The sequence below is a fragment of the Podarcis muralis genome, chromosome 11 (genome assembly GCF_964188315.1).
Source record: "Podarcis muralis chromosome 11, rPodMur119.hap1.1, whole genome shotgun sequence".
NCBI classification, from domain to species: Eukaryota; Metazoa; Chordata; class Lepidosauria; order Squamata; family Lacertidae; genus Podarcis; species Podarcis muralis.
Genome location: NC_135665.1, coordinates 60,719,856 through 60,736,746, shown reverse-complemented (window position 1 = coordinate 60,736,746; position 16,891 = coordinate 60,719,856).

The following is a 16,891-nucleotide window of genomic DNA, read 5'->3' as shown; positions in this document are numbered from 1 at the left end:
ATATTGGTAGGAGTATGTGTGTGTGATTTATTTCACAACATTTATATACTGCTTGATTGTAAAGCCCCTCAACAAATGGTTCCCCAAAAGATAAAACAAGAAGATCGGGGGGGGGGGGATCACAACCATCCTTTAAAACATACAAAATTTAAAATACCAAGTGAATTAAAATTACGTCAACTTTTTATAATTTAAACTCAAAGGGATCTGGCCACCAGGCAGTGTTTGGGCAGAGGAAGGATAGGTGCAGAGATAAAGCATTTCTGGTCATAACTAACTCTAAGCTGCATTGAGGGGCTGGGGGAGAGATACAGGGACCTTCATATAATCATCATCATCATTTATTTATTTATTTATTTATTGAATTTATATATCGCCCTTTACCTTTACCCAGGGATCTTATGTCTCCACTTGCAGATGAAAATTGGGGAGGGGGATTCATTGATGGTGAGCTATAATAGGTCTGTCTGTTGCTAGCCATCATTTTGGTCTTTAAAAAGGTAAAGGTGAAGGACCCCTAGAGGTGAAGTCCAGTTGTGAATGACTCTGGGGTTGTGGCGCTCATCTCGATTTATTGGCTGAGGGAGCTTCCGGGGCATGTGGCCAGCATGACTAAGCTGCTTCTGGCGAAACCAGAGCAGCACAACGGAAACGCTGTTCACCTTCCCGCCGGAGCGGTACCTATTTATCTACTTGCACTTTTGTGTGCTTTCGAACTGCTAGGTTGGCAGGAGCTGGGGCAGAGCAACGGGAGCTCACCCCGTCACAGGGATTCGAACTGCCAACCTTCTGATAGGCAAGCCCAAGCCTCAGTGGTTTAACCCACAGCGCCATCTGCATCCCTCATTTTGGTATTACCTGTACTCAATCCAGTTCCATCCTGGTTCATTCTACTGCTTTCCATTGAGTCCCATTCTGTCCCACAGAATCCTGTCCCATCCCATTGCATCCCATTCCATCCTGACCTGGAAGAATATACAAACATAATATGAGCTTGTTGGATCAGGCCAATGACGCAACTAGTCTAGCGTCCTGTTCTCTCAGTGGCCAACCTGATGCCTGTGGGATGCCTGCAAGATAATTCCAGCTCCCCCCTGTAGAATATTCTACAACAAGCCCTCCCCAGCGCCATCGCCTGTGGATTTTAGGTGCCCCAATTTCATATTGGGGAGCAATGGGGTTTGACCACGGTCCTTCTAATTTTCATTTTTTTCATTTTTTTCCTTCTCATTGCTTCCTTCCTCCCACATTTATGTTTTTTTATTTATAATTTAAATACCACTTAATTGTCCAAGTGGCTTCTAAGCAATTTAAATGTACAAAACCAATTACAAAAATTAAAAATGAAAACGTAAGCATTCATAATTAAAATACACAAGAAAATAATTACATCAAAATGTTTAAATAAACATCCACAATTAAGATGTGTGACAATTAGAAAAGTTACAACAGGAGGTTCAGGTCAGGAGACCAGGGAAATGTTTGCCTAAACAGAGATAACCAGAGTTTTGCTCAATGTGAAGTATTTGTGATGTGAAAAGTTTTCTGAATTTCCCCTCAAGAATATTTGTCAAATATCCTCCCTCATTTTTTACTCCAAAAAAATAGCACATTTTGGGGGGAGGATCCTATTAATTAAATGAAAGAAGGAAGGAAAGGAAAAGAATCACCCAGCTACTGCCAATGTGAAGTTAGTTGGGTCTCAGTCATCACTTCCTTTCTGTGAAATGGACAAAATAGTGGGTTCCCCCATAAATTTGGCAGGAATATAGAAGAGTTAAAATAAAATCTCATTGTTCCCCTCGTAGAATACAGTGGGTTTTCGAGCTGAAATAAATTCATCTTTCTCCTTTCTCTTTGCCCTGGAAATATTCTGTCATTAGCCAAAGTCTAGTCCGGTTTGGTGTAGAGGGATGAGGTGATACATGGCTAGGGAGGGTGGGGGGAAATGCTCAGAGACATTTAAAATTTCAATTACCTGGGTGACTGGGATGGTTTTCTGAAAATATAGTCTGAGAAGGGGAGCTATTGGAGGTGTCTTGTTTAATATGCATTCCTGGAAATATAAGCACCACATAATAATTTTCAGAGTGGTACAAATGTTCTGCCTTGTATTGGAGATGTTCCTGAGTGCATAATGACAGAAGCTTTTGTCATCTGTGCATTACCACTTCAGTCCAGGTAGGAATTAATGCCTCTGGAAAAAGACTATTATAATGTAACATGATACAGAGCAATCTCTCAGCAAATTGTGGGGAATATGACAGTACATCACGGCACAGGGGAAGGAGCTCAGCACAACGAAATGCAAAACGATGGTTAATACACCTTCTCTTTCCCTTTGTATTAAACTCAGGGAAATGGGACCCAGCGGGGTGTCCACTTGGCACCAGATCTATTTGCAACACTTTGTGTTTCTTGCTGGGGCAATTGCTGCGGCTGTTTTTGAGGCTGAAGAGCAGGAGTTTGGAGGAGTGGGCCAAATCTTTGCAAGCAGTAATAGCATAAGGAAAGTGTGCTGGATGAAGCCATTGGTCTATCTAGTACAGCATCCCATTCTCGCAGTGGCCAACTAGATGCCCAGAAGCAGGATTTGAAGACAAGAGTCTTCTCCCCTCTTGTGGTTTCCAGCAGTTGGTATTCAGAAGCATCAATACATCTTATCAGCAGACGAAGAATGTAGTCACTGGGGTGACTAACTATTTGATAAGCTTATCCTCCATGACTTTACCTAATCCTCCTCTAAAACTATCCAAGTTGGTGGCCATCATTGCCTCTTGTAGCAGATAGTATTGTGGTTTAAACATAAGAACACAAGGATTGTTAAGAGGGCCTGTTGAATCAGCCCATTTAATCCAGAATCTTGTTCTCGCAGTGGCCAACCTGATGTGTATGTGGAAACCTTCTTGCAGGATTAGAGCATAAGAGCACTCTCCCCTAATGTGGCTTCCAGGAAATTGTATTAGGAAGTATTAGTGCCGCCATCTGTGCAGAGAGAGCACAGTCATTATGCCCAATCTTCTTTTAAAGCCATCTAAATTGCACCACAGAAATTTTGCTGGAGGTCAGGTGAGTGTCACCACCACACTGTCCGATGTCCACTACAGCTTGCAAGTATTCTAGTAAAATGTACCTTGGGACAACAGGGCTCTGCTTAGGTTGTTACATAAAAAGGTAAAGGGACCCCTGACCATTAGGTCCAGTCATGTACGACTCTGGGGTTGCGGCATTCATCTCACTTTATTGGCCGAGGGAGCCGGCGTACAGCTTCCGGGTCATGTGGCCAGCATGACTAAGCCGCTTCTAGCGAACCAGAGCAGCACACGGAAACGCCGTTTACCTTCCCACCAGAGCAGTACCTATTTATCTACTTGCACTTTGACGTGCTTTCGAACTGCTAGGTTGGCAGGAGCAGGGACCAAGCAATGGGAGCTCACCCCGTCATGGGGATTCGAACCGCCAACCTTTTGATTGGCAAGTCCTAGGCTCTGTGGTTTAACCCACAGTGCCACCCGTGTTCCAGGTTGTTACATACCTCTGCATAATTGTAAAGGCTGCTATTCCTGTTTGAGTTCATGGGATCTATAGTTCCCTATGCCTCCTGATTCAGTTTGTTATTATTAATTATAATCTGCCTTGGTAAAGCATAACCTTTCCCCATTCATTGTTGTGCTTCCTGAGCTTTCTTTGAGAAACCTTAGAAAACCCAGCTAAAGTGTGCTGGGAGGAGATTGCCCATCGCAGTCCACCAACACAATCCCTAACACCGAATCCTGTGCATGGGCAAGGAGATAAGATGCAAAGAGCTGCACGCTGTGTGTTTGAACCTCCGAAACTGCAAACATCCAGCTGCCCAAGCCAATGCGAGCCTCTGCCCACTGTAACCTCCCTTGGGTTCTTAAGCCTGACTGCTTAAAATTTACTCTGCATTTTAATGGGCTGTTGTTTAGAATCGAATCTGGCAGTGTTCATTAAATTGCTCTGCCATGTTTCCCCCTGACTCTGTTGCCATGCAGCAGCCGCGCAATGTTTTGTTTTAGTAGTGGTGGCTAGGAAGAAGACGGTGGCATGAGGGATGCGGCCCTGGGGCCGTCAGCAGGAGCACTAGGCTGTGTTCATGGACGTGAATGCTGAGCTCATGCCTGGGGCAGCAGAGAAGGATGAAGAACATGGAGGAGCACACCAGCTCCCAGCCCCTCCAAGCTCCTGAATCAGAACTCCATCCTGTTCGTGCAACAATCCTCTGTATAACCTTGCTGTTGTTATTTCTATGCTTGCAGTGGAATATAAAATTTTCTGAAAGCACCGCTATCAATGCGGACCTCTCTGCCTCACCTTCTAGACATCTTCTCCATAGCTGTTGGCTCAGGGCACCTATGCATTCCTCATTCCTCATTAGTGTGCTTAAAAAAAGATGCGTTCTGTTCTGGCGCATTATGGAGGCTAATTGTAAAGGGGAGGGAGGGGGAAAATGACTTCTCTGTACTCTTTCCCCCCCTCCACCAACTAGCGGCTCTCCTAGCAAGGAAGGGAACAAAGACGCAGTGTAAATGTGGCTTTATTGACTTGTTAGTTCTAAACTGCTGGTGCATTCTACTCTTATTTCTCTCCAAGGTGTTAGCAAGCTCAAGAAGGGAATGCATTAAGCACCAGGGGGGCGTTAAAAGGAAACTGCAGAGTGATTTAGTTCCATCTTGCATGATGACCGTGGAGGAGGAGATCATGCCAGAATTGTGTAAGTTAGGGGAGAATCAGAACGCTGCAAAACACCCCTTGGGATTAAAGCATTAAGGAAACTGCAGTCCCCGGTGGCTTCCATTTCTTAAAGTTAACATTACAGAAAATGACAGAGCATTTCTCCTAAAGCTGGGAGAGCCAACTGATGGTCAGTTACAATACTCTCCCAGCATTTCCTGGTCCATCTGCTTGCTATTTTGAGCATGGAAGAGTTTGCTTGTGTGCCTTCAGTGGGAAATGGGAAGCAAATGGGCAGGAAATGAGGGCAGAAGAATGGAATGCATCTCTGTTGTCCAGTGGGTGCCCCCTGGAAGAAGAATAAATTGGTGGGAGGAAATGGAATGTCTTCCATTTTCAGTTCCACTTCTCTATTGGGAATAAAAGCTTTCTATGGGCAGCATGTCTGCTTATTTCCATATAAGCACATTCTGAATGTTCTATACCCTAATCATGGGTGGGAAATGAGCATGCTACCCAAAATGTTATGAATAAAGGTTACAACTTGTGGGTTTCCCATGAACATCTAGTTGGGCACTTTGGGAAAGGATGCTGGACTAAGTGGGCAATATCATAGACATGTAGAGTTGGAAGGAACCCCAAGGCTCATCAAGTTCAATGCCCTGCAATGCAGGAATCTCTGCTAAAGCATCCATGACAGATGGCCACCCAACCTCTGCTTTAAAACCTCCAAGGAAGGAGAATTGATGAAGGGAGCCCATTCAACCATTGAACAGCTCTTACTATCAGAAAGGTTTGCCTGATGTTTACTTGGAATCTTATTGTAACTTGAAGCTGTTGGTTTGAGTCCTACTCTCCAGAGCAGGACTATGTTCTTATGTCCTTATTTGGGGGGGGGGGTTAGTTTAGGGGGGGAGATGAACAAGTGGGGGACACGCGATAGGGACGTGTGAATTTATGCATGATGTGTAAAAAGTGGATAGAGAGAATTTTGTTGGGGCCATCCAGTGAAGCGAAAAGTTGGAAGATTTAGGAGGAACTTCAACATAGTGCATAAATCAAAATCAGCTTTCACAAGATGTAGTGATGGCCACCAAGCTGGATGTCTTTAAAAGGGTTTAGAAAAAAATCACAGAGGATGAGGCCATTATGGCTACAATTCAAGGTAGCTTTTTACTAACTCCAGGATCAGAGGAGTTATACTTCTGAATAGCAGCCATTGGTTAACAACAGGGGGAGAGGGCTGTTGAACTGATGTTCTATTTGTGAGTTTCCCAGAAGCCACTGTTGGAATCTGGTTCCTGGACTAGACAGACCTTTGCTCTGACCCAGCAGGGCTCATTAAGGGCAATGAAAGAGGAGCCACAAAGATGGTGGCGAACTTGTAAGAAGAGCCCATGCTGGCAACTAAAGCAGCTTTGGACAACGTTGCCGTTGATGCTTGTGCATCTCTGATGATGCGGTGAGCAAAACAGAGGGAGAGGGAAAGGGGAGAGCATGTAGGTTTCTTTCCCGAGCAAGTATTGATTTCCACCATAGAATTCATTTCATACTGTGGCCCAAAAATTAAATGATCTATTTAGTTCCAATACAGCCCAGGATTCTAATTGGATTTTTGAGCTTGTAATTTATGTAATATTAATGGATACTTTCAGAAAGCCACTAATTAACGGCTGACCTTTATTTTTCCCTGTGTTTTTTTTATATATATAAAGAATGAACCCGTGCAGTATAATAAAGAAGGAGAAAGAAACAACCTTTATCTCCCCACCTTCTCCTTTCACTAAGAATAGTGTGATTTTAATTAGCAGAAACTGGAACACATCAGGGCTGTTTCGGAGAGTGCCAGCGCTACATTATCTATCTGATCACCTTCTGCCTATAAAAAGACTAAATAATTTAAAATGCAATTCGAGGAAAAATGTATTTTCAATGAGAAAGGCAAGGCTGTAGGTGATGGATTAAAAGCTTCATATAAACTCCCAGTTTTTATAAGCTATCACTGAACAAATCCAAAGTAAAAGATTACATTTTGTTTCTCTTTTTTTATGTGGCAAGATTTCTTCATTTTGTGCTGTTTTCTTAACAACCCGAGAAATAAATATATACAACATCATTTAAATGCTTTATGAAAAGCCAAAGGAAGATACAGGGCTATCATCTAAGTGCTTCATAAGGGGGAAACAATCAACAACTTGGAAAGTATGCTATTTCTCCCTCTGGTTTCAATGTCACTCCCCTAGCTCAGAACTTCTTTGTTTTTAAGGCCAGAATCTGAGAGGAGCCCCCAGGCAGCGGTTTTGTGTGGGTTGCAGTATTTGTGGGAAATTCAGATCCCAACAGGCAGGAGGCAGCATGGCATATACAACTCAAAGAACCTGGAGGCTGTTTCCACAAGGTTTCAGTACCATGGACAGAGAAGAGGAGATCTAGGCTAAGCTCAGCAACCAGGTAGTTTGAGTTATTGTTTCAGGGCCACTTGAGCTTTAAAATAAGAACCTGTGGAGGAAGTTTTGCCTTTCTGAGAAAGGTCTGCTTACAATTATAATTTCTCTCTATCCTTCAGTTAAAGGTAAAGGGACCCCTGACCGTTAGGTCCAGTTGTGGCTGACTCTGGGGATGCGGCGCTCATCTCACTTTACTGGCAGAGGGAGCTGGCATACAGCTTCCAGGTCATGTGGCCAGCATGACTAAGCCGCTTCTGGCGAACCAGAGCAGCGCACGGAAATGTCGTTTACCTTCCCGCCGGAGTGGTGCCTATTTATCTACTTGCACTCTGACGTGCTTTTGAACTGCTAGGTTGGCAGGAGCTGGGACCGAGCACCAGGAGCTCACACTGTCACAGGGATTTGAACCGCTGACCTTCTGACTGGCAAGTCCTAGGCTCAGTGGTTTAGACCACAGTGCCACCCGCATCCCATCCTTTAGTTAGGGGCAGGCAAAACAATCTAAAACTCGTTTACACCATTTTTGCAAGTGTTCATAAGAGGTGGGGGGGGTCTGTTCACGTTAAAACTGTGGCCCTCTCCCCAAAAGAATAACCACTCCACAAAAGATTCTCATTTTTTAAAATGTTTCATTTAAGGCTTGTATGTTATAGTATTTCTATACCACCTCATTTCCTCCAGTGATGCGTGGAGCATGTAGTTCTTCTTCACATCTTATTCTCCAACAACCCTTTGAGGTAGCATTGGGCTGAGAGACTATGACTGGCCTTAGCTCACCCAGAAAGCTTCATAGTCAAGTGAAGATTCGAAACCCGGTCTCCCAGGTCCTAGTCCAGCACTCTAAATGCTATAACACACTGCCTCCCCAGTGTGTAGTCAATTATGAAGTAGCCGAAAGGCTCCCTTTCAAACAATTCCATCTTATTATTTTTTTACATCTGATAACCACTCCAAGCAGCTAAAAAACCAGGAAGCAGGTGCAGTTGCAGTTGCGTGTTGAGTCCCACAGTGCCACCCACCAAAAAATTCACACTTCACACATGAATTTTTGTTTAAGGTTTTTGGCATAATTTTGGCCACAACTTTATTTAAATACAAAAAATGTGAGTGGTTGCTTAGGCATTGGTTATGACTATCTGTCCTTGCCCTCAAGGACAGAGCTGGCCCTTCCAGACACCAACGGAAGCCAGCGTGGGAAACAAGTATTGGGTGAGAAATCTGAAACTGGGCAACAGTCCCTCACTTCTCACCCTCATGTTCCGGTGGGGCTTGCACGGCCGCAGGTCCGACTCCGGGGACAAGGACAAATTGTATGGCAAGCCCCTGGATTCCTTTAACGGAATTCCCTTTCCGCATCATTTGGAGGGGTAGGCACTTACCCCTCCAAGCACCAATTTAACCAATGCCTAACCGCCAACCTTACAAGTTGTGACGATTTGCTACGCAGTAGGCAAAAACCAAATGGCACCAGCCAATCAGCCAGATGGCAAAATTCCTACCAGGCCCCCGCACCAAGGTGGACGACCCCATGACAGGCATAGCAAGGTCAAGCGATAAAGAAAAACCACCCTATAAAAGGGAGGGAGGGCGGGTGATCCGGTGCAAAACGGCCAAGAGGACGTCCAACGTCTGGCCCCTGTATTTAAAGACTCTGACCCCTCCTCCAAATTGGCCACATTCAAAACTCCCCAGCAACCCAAATTTAACCACTTAAAGGCTTGGGTTCCTCACCAAATTTGCCTAGTCACTGCAAGGTGGCCTGTTTCCCCAACCGCAACACGTGCTCTCTGTTATGGAGAACACGCTTTTCCCCCTTGTTTGGGACCTACTGTGGAATGTCTGTCAATTTCTCTTGACACATGCTAACAAGCAAGCAAACCTTGTGACCAGGATGAGGGCCTAACAAATTGAGCAAAGTGAAGTCTACTTGGTTGTGAATTCGTTGCAGAACCTCCCACCTTTAAAAAAACAAAAAACAAAAAAACACCCCTTAAGAAAATTGACTGATGCACTTCTATGATGAAAGCTTTTAATTCTAATGGCACCTTGGGTAAGATTTGGTAATCCAAAAATTGCCTCCAAGGTTCAGGAATTAATGCCTCAGAATACCCATTCAAAGGAGCTAGGTGGGCTGTAGAGACCCAGGATTAGTCCCTAAGCACTTTTATTCTGGCTTTGAGGAGGTTCTATCAGTGCCTAGTTACACATCAGATTGATTGGGAAGCTTTATTGTTTTATAAGCCTTTGCTTGGTCTGTTACCAAGTCACATTAACAATCTGTTAATGCCTTTCATTATTCCCAAAGCATGCACAATAGGTGTGTACGACCTGGAAACGTTCCTTAGAGGAATGAAGAAGAATGGGGATAATTGTGTTGATCTGTTCCCCCGGTGACATTTCCCGATGACAACAGCCTACCCAGACACTCAGAACGATTTCTGAGCATCAGCTTCCAATCTGGGGACCCTGACTAGCTCATAAACAAAGGAGAGATGTTGGGGGAAATGTCATTGCACCCAGCAACAGATTGTGGCAGCACAGAGAGCCAATTCATTCCTAGCAACCTTTTTAAGCTTTGATATGTAAAGAGAGGAAGGAGAAAAATGGATGTGAGTTTTGAACAGAGGGCGGTTATCACAGGGCAAAATCAAGCCAGATGCAGCCTGTCAAATGTATCTTATGACCTGTCAGCTGCTCGACAATTCCCACCTGTTTTTTGGGAGGGAGGGGGGCAGGGGAAGATTGCAGGTAGTAAAACCAGAAGATTTTCTCAAGCCACTGCCTAGTTGCATTCAGCTTGGATTGCAAGTTGTGCAATTCTGCCCCAAGGCAAAAAAAGCAAGATTCAGAGGTTGCTATCCAATGGCTGTTAGTAGAGATGGATGAGAATTTTGTTCAGTTTGCATCTTACAACAAACCCAATGACTTCACCCGGCCCCACACATTTATGCTGATCAGAATACAGCTATGGATGAAAACACACTCTCCTACAGATTTTACAATGCTTTTTAGGTTTTAAAAGATATGCACAGACAGGGCCGTCTTTATCCAGGGGTGCAAGGGGCGCGAGGCACCTGGGCGCCGAATTCTGGGGGGCTCCAGGTGCCCGCCGCTGAAGCCGCCTAAGCTCTTAACTACCTGTTATGAAATAATAAATAATTTTGATTAAGCTAGAAAAACAAAATACATATATACCTAGGAATTACCAAAATGTATACCTACTGTTTCACTAAAGGATTTTCGACTTTGTGCACTCATTTACCAAAGATGCACCACACTTGTCATTCACAATGGCGGCGCTTGTCATACTCAACGACGCTTGTCATTCACAACAAAAGATAAGGTACAAGTGTGGTGTCTGACATAAGCGTAATCAAAGATAATTTGGGGGCTAAACTAAATTTGGGGGTGCTGGGCAGATATTTGCACCCCAGCGGTGCATATGCTAAAGACAGGGCTGTGCACAGGAATGTCATTGTCCCCCTTCAAGGGGTAGGGTTGTTTGCTCACGCCTGCTCCTTTTCAGAAAAGTCTCAGGAGGTTTGCTGTAGATTGAAAGACATCAGATGGGGCCTGAGGGCCAATTGGCAAGGGGCAGGAGCCTGGCTTTATAGACTACTCCCTCCATCAAACCTATCTCTTCACCTTTTTGCTGTGACTTCCCTCTCTATATGCATGTTGGCTGTGACCTAATCATTCCTTGAAGGAGCTGAGTAGGAATTCCCCCACCCTTCTGAGGGTGCAAGCTTTCTTTGCCTACTGTAAACTGCTGGAAGTAGCTGGGTTGCCAGTTGGGGGAGTGGCAGGGATTTATTGCTCAGCTCAAAAAGGATATCATAGAGTTGGAAAAGATTCAGAAAAGAGCAACCAAAATGATCACGGGGGTGGAGTGCCCCTCCATGAAGAACGATTGCAAGATTTGTGACTTTTTAGAGAAGAACTGGTGAGGAACATGAGACAAACACTCATTCCTAACCCTGTTGCTCTATGTTCTGTCATGCACCAATGGTATTTGCATGCTGAGCTGCTGTTCTTCTCTCTCTCTCTCTCTCTCTCTCTCTCTCTCTCTCTCTCTTAAAAATGACTGATTTTCATACATTAATTATATTTTTGGGGGGAGGAGGGGGGTTGTTCCGATTACCTACAAATCAGAGCAGAAGTGGGTGTTAACCCACCTCTAATTGCCTTCTAAAAAACTCACAGGTTTGAAGAACGTTCAAGCAGCATTACTGCTTCCAGTGCCTATCCGAGACAGACTTCCGTGTCTCCCGAGGTTTGTCTAATAAGCCATTTAATTGCTGCTTCTTGCTGTAGAGATGTTGGACAAAATGCACCTGCCGTGCCACCAACTGTTCCCCGTGCATAAAAACCCAAATAGGCACCACGGTTGCCTCCTATTGCATGGCTGCAATCAACAAGAAAAGGAAGAGTCTGGCGAGGCATCGGAGCAGCGGGAGAGGGGTGGCACTTCCACGGCAGATGTTGGGGGGAGAAAATCGCAAGTCTCCCTTTCCACCACCTTCCTCGGGTGTCTTAATGCTACATGTCACCTTGAACTGGCTTTTAACATCCCACTTGAAAGAAAGAAAAATACCCCATGCAGGGCCGTAGCTGGGGTGGTGGGGAGGAAGGCCCCTGACAACGGTGCAGCTAAATCAGCTAAAAATATGTCCATAAATATGTATATGAACAAAAATATTGATTAGTGTGCGAGGAATTGAAGTGTGTGAAGAATTGAATGGGTGGAGTTGGAAGAGAGGCGGAAAGAAGAGCCAATTTGTCCATTGCTAGGGTTAAACAAGTTGCATCTGGCAAGCCAGCGCAGCACACGGAAACGCCGTTTACCTTCCCGCTAGTAAGCGGTCCCTATTTATCTACTTGCACCTGGGGGTGCTTTTGAACTGCTAGGTTGGCAGGCGCTGGGACCGAGCAACGGGAGCGCACCCCGCCGCGGGGATTCGAACCGCCGACCTGACGATTGGCAAGTCCTAGGCGCTGAGGTTTTACCCACAGCGCCACCCGCGTCCCGCCACGTGACCCGGAAGTGTCTGCGGACAGCGCTGGCCCTCGGCCTATAGAGTGAGATGGGCGCACAACCCTAGAGTCGGACACGACTGGCCTGTATGGGCAGGGGTACCTTTACCTTTACCTTAGGGTTAAACAAAGGGACGTGGGTGGCGCTGTGGGTAAAACCTAAGTGCCTAGGACTTGCCGATCGCATGGTCGGCAGTTCGAATCCCCGCAGCGGGGTTAAACGTGTTAAACATGCTGCACTGGCTCGCCAGATGCAGCTTGTCACGCTGGCCACGTGACCCGGAAGTGTCTGCGGACAGCGCTGGCTCCCGGCCTATAGAGTGAGATGAGCGCACAACCCTAGAGTCTGGCAAGACTGGCCCGTACGGGCAGGGGTACCTTTACCTTTACCTTACTAGGGTTAAACAAGTATTTTCAAAGACTGTTGAGATGAGGAGATGGTGGGGTGCTGGGGTGGCAGGAGATGCTAGGCTAGAAGATGAAACAGCCAAGATGATGTATCTTCCCCATATAGGGTGTGTGTTAATGGAGCTGCTCTCACAGACACTTTTGGACACTTTTCTGTAATGCATTACTGAATAAAAGCCTGACTAATGGGGAATCTGGTTTGAGTCTCCATATTGAACCCCCAGAGGGAATTTTCTCCTACAGTGTACAGAAGATCCATGGACCCATCAACATGCACATATGGACTCGGCTCAGGATTTCTGCCTTTTGGGCATGAACAAAGTTTGCTTTCTTCCTGACAGTGTGTGGACTGTTTTCTAGCTTGGCTTCCATGCTTCTGAATATCATGCTCCACCCTCCCACCCCGCTTCTTCTTCAGCTAGACTCTCATTAGCGCCAGTGGACAAAGGCAGGCCATTTCAATTTGTTCTGAAGCCAGGAAGAAGGATTTTGGCAAAGGCACAAGTGTCATTGCTACAGTAAATGATCCCACGCTGCAAAGCCAAGAGACTGTGGCAGGTCTGCCGCGGCTGTCTGTTTTGCTGCAGGGTTGATATTCTCCATCTGCATTTGATATGTGGTGAGCTGTTTGGGGATGGCGAGGGAAGAAGGGAGCAAGCTGGTGCCCTTGCGTTTGATAGAAGAGAGAGATGAAGTTGATGGCGAGGCTGCTATGTGGGTAACGGTTACAGACTTGCGCGTTCAGCCATGATCACAGGGAGACCTAATCAGGAAACTTTGGAAAGAGGGAGAAAAGAAACTCAGATTAATTATTGTCCAGGCAGGATAATTTTTAATGAGAAATCTTAACACAGAGAAAGGTGCAGGGACATTTCAAAATGGCACTTCCCTGGAGTACAGCGGACATGGAGGGGTAAGGAAGTTTCTGAGCACAATTTAAAGCGTTGATGCTGACCTTTAAAGCCCTAAACGGCCTCAGCCTAGCATACCTGAAGGAACATCTCCACCCCTGTTGTTCAGCCCAGACACTTAGATCTACCTCTGAGGGCCTTCTGGCTGTTCCCTTACTGCAAGAAATGAGGTTACAGGGAACCAGGCAGAAGTCCTTCTCAGTAGTGGAATGCCCTCCCAACAAATGTCAATGAAATAAGTAGTTACACAACCTTTAGAAGACATCTGAAGGCAGTACTGAATAGGGAGGTTTTTTAATGTTTAATGTTTTATTATGTTCTTATATATGCTGGAAGCCACCCAGCGTAGCTGGGGGAACCCATTCAGATGGGTGGGGTAAAATGATGATGATGGTGATGAAGAAGAAGAAGGAAGAGCAGAGCTATGGAGAGCAGAAAGGCCATACTTCACCACCATGGTGCCTACACAAATAACTTCTGAGTGATAAATGACTTCTTCATGTCTTCAGAATAATGAGTTGGAATCTTTGGAGGCCTGGTGTGCCTTGTTAGCAGTGGCGAAGCTGCATGCTCCACCACCGGGGGCAGAAAGCAGGCGGGGGTGTGGCTGGGGTGCATCCCGAAGGGATGGTGTGCATCCTGGGGGCGTGTCATGCTGCCTGCAGCGGCATAGTGTGCGTCCTAGGGAGTGACACGCCGCTCGTGGGTGCATAGTGTGCATCCTGGGGGCGTGGCGCCTGGTGCGGTGGGGTGCATGGTGCATGTCTGGGGGCAGAGAGCAGGTGGGGGTGTGGCTGGCGTGCATCTCGGTGACGTGACGTGCATCCCAGGGGCGTGGCATGCTGCCCACGGGGGCACGGCATGCATCCTGGGGGCATGGCACCTGGCGCGGTGGGGGGTGCATGGCGCATGTCTGGGGGGATGGCCATGATGGGAGCCCCCTCCCCGATAGTGCCGGGGGCAGTACACTCCCCCCGCCCTCCGTTCCTCTGCCAGTGCTTGTTAGCGAGGCATTTTCAGGATTGCTCAACTCCCTGACATAAAAAAAATAGGCCACAAAAACATAAACCACATGAATTCACTAAGTTGACCCAAAGCACTTGCTTCCTTTTCCAGCTATGGATGAGGATGGCTACCTCTGTGGAACTGACAAATCCAGAGCATTTGAATTTTGAGTGCAACCTAACTTGGTTGAAAGCGTTAATGAATTTAAAAAAGCGGACCTGAATTTCTGAATTTTGAAATTCCATTTCCCAGAAGTGGGTGGGTGGCCAAACTGGAAATGTTAGCAAATGCCAAGGATCTACAGGAGAGACAATCCAGCTACAGCCTTGACTTAATGCAGAACCTTAGACGGAAGACTCTCTCTCTTGCCCATGCTCCTTTGGGCTCCCAGTCATCTCCACAAGGAAAGTCTCTCTCTTTCATCCTTGTTATATTGGAAAATAAATTAGTTGGACTCGCACTATCAGGGAGTCTGTCATTAGGGGAATATTTGTCTTTTTCTGTCTCCCCTGCAGTTTCTATCAAGGGCTTGAGTATGAGGGGTTATATCTCTTTTTTATCTCTCTTATGTGTTAACTTGGAAGAGAAGGAAAACAGAGCAGATATTTTATCTGAGTGTGTGCTCTGGAAGGATTGTTGTCATTGCTGTGGTGTCCATATATATTATCTCCCTCTCTCTTTCTCTCTGACCTCCTCTCTCCAATAAAATGGCTTGAGATATTTCCACTAACAAAAAAGAGGAAGGAGAAAGTGGGTGCGATTTCAGATGAGGTTTTTCAGTCTAGTTATTAAAGTTGTAGAAATTTATATAAAAGTCACTCCTCTCACCTCCTCCTCCTCCTCTCTCTTCATATCTCTCTGACCTTCTTCCCACCCCATCAAGGTCTGGTCCTTTTGAAAGTTTAAAAGTCTTTGAAGCTTTTTCATCTGTTTTGTGTATGTTCAGGACCCATCATGTGACGTGCATAAGGATGGATGAATGGATACACGTCCACAGAGGGATTTGCATGCAAACCCTTCTCCCAGTGACCCATCAGCAGCTGCATGCACATGACAGCTTATTCCATTTCCCCAAAGTTTCCCTAAATGTTAATTTCTGCATTATATTTAAGCTTTCACATAACATAAAAAACCACTGGTGAAACACAGTGAACATTTGGTGTGCTCATATCTGTGCTATTTGCTGAGGGGGGAGGACACACCATTTGCAGCCCCCTTAGCGCAGAAAATTTGCAGGACTAAAGTCACTTTAACCTTTAAAACCCTATATGGCCTAGGACCCTCGTGCTTACGGGACCGCCTCTCCTGGTATGCCCCGCGGAGGACCTTATGGTCCGCAAATAATAATATCTTGGAGGTCCCGGGCCTCAAGGAGGTTAAACTGGCCTCAACCAGGGCCAAGGCCAAGGATTTGCAAGCCTGGTGTAATGCTCTGTCGTAGGAGACCAGGGCCCTACAGGACTTGACATCCTTCCGCAGGGCCTGCAAGAGGGAACTGTTCCACCTGGCCTTTGGTCTGGGCCCAGTTTGACCCCCCCCTCTATGGGACCCTGAAAGTTAACTCTTTGGCCCTTTTATCGGCTCATTTGGGGCCAACATGGATAGCTGGCCCTGGTGAATACTTGAGGTTCCCAACCCCTATGGTTGTAATTTGTGGGCATTCATTTAATTTTATCCTGATTCTAATTTTTAAGCTGTATTTTAATCAATTGTTTGATTGTTGTCAGATGCGGATGGTGGTTGCTCATGAGTAACCAGATAGGACTCTGACCTGTCTTTTACAGGTTTTATTGTGCAAACTATTTACAGTGAAGATCTACAGAGTTCATGTCCGTCTTAGTCACTTGCAGAATCCGGGAGTGGCCCCTTCCGGCTTCTCCCCCAACATAAGAACTTCGGCAACCCAAGCCTCCTCCTCCCCTCCTTGTGTTTCACCCCTCTGCGCAAGCTGGGTGAGGGAAATGGTGTGCTTCCCTCCTGGCCAGCCTGGCATGGTGAGGTGCTGGGGCTCTCAGCAGCATCCTCCAGCCCTTTCCTTGCTTGGCTGGCCCCTTCCCTCTCTTCTCCACTGGAGATGTGGCTTTTCCCACCAGTGGAAGAGGAACTGCTCCTCAGGAGTTTCAGAGGCTCTCTGTATCCCAAGCCCCCCCGCCTCCCTCCCCTGTTCCGATGGCAGTCCCCTGACAATTGTGTTTTAATATATTTGATGTTAGGCACCCTGAGCCCGGTCTTGGCTGGGGAGGGTGGGGTATAAATAATAATTTACTTACTTACTTACTTACTTACTTAGTCACCTTTGATAGCCTTATTCTCCATGAATTTTCAATCCACATTTGAAGGTGACCATCACTGCCTCCTATGGAAGCACACCACTAATTGATGAACAGCAGC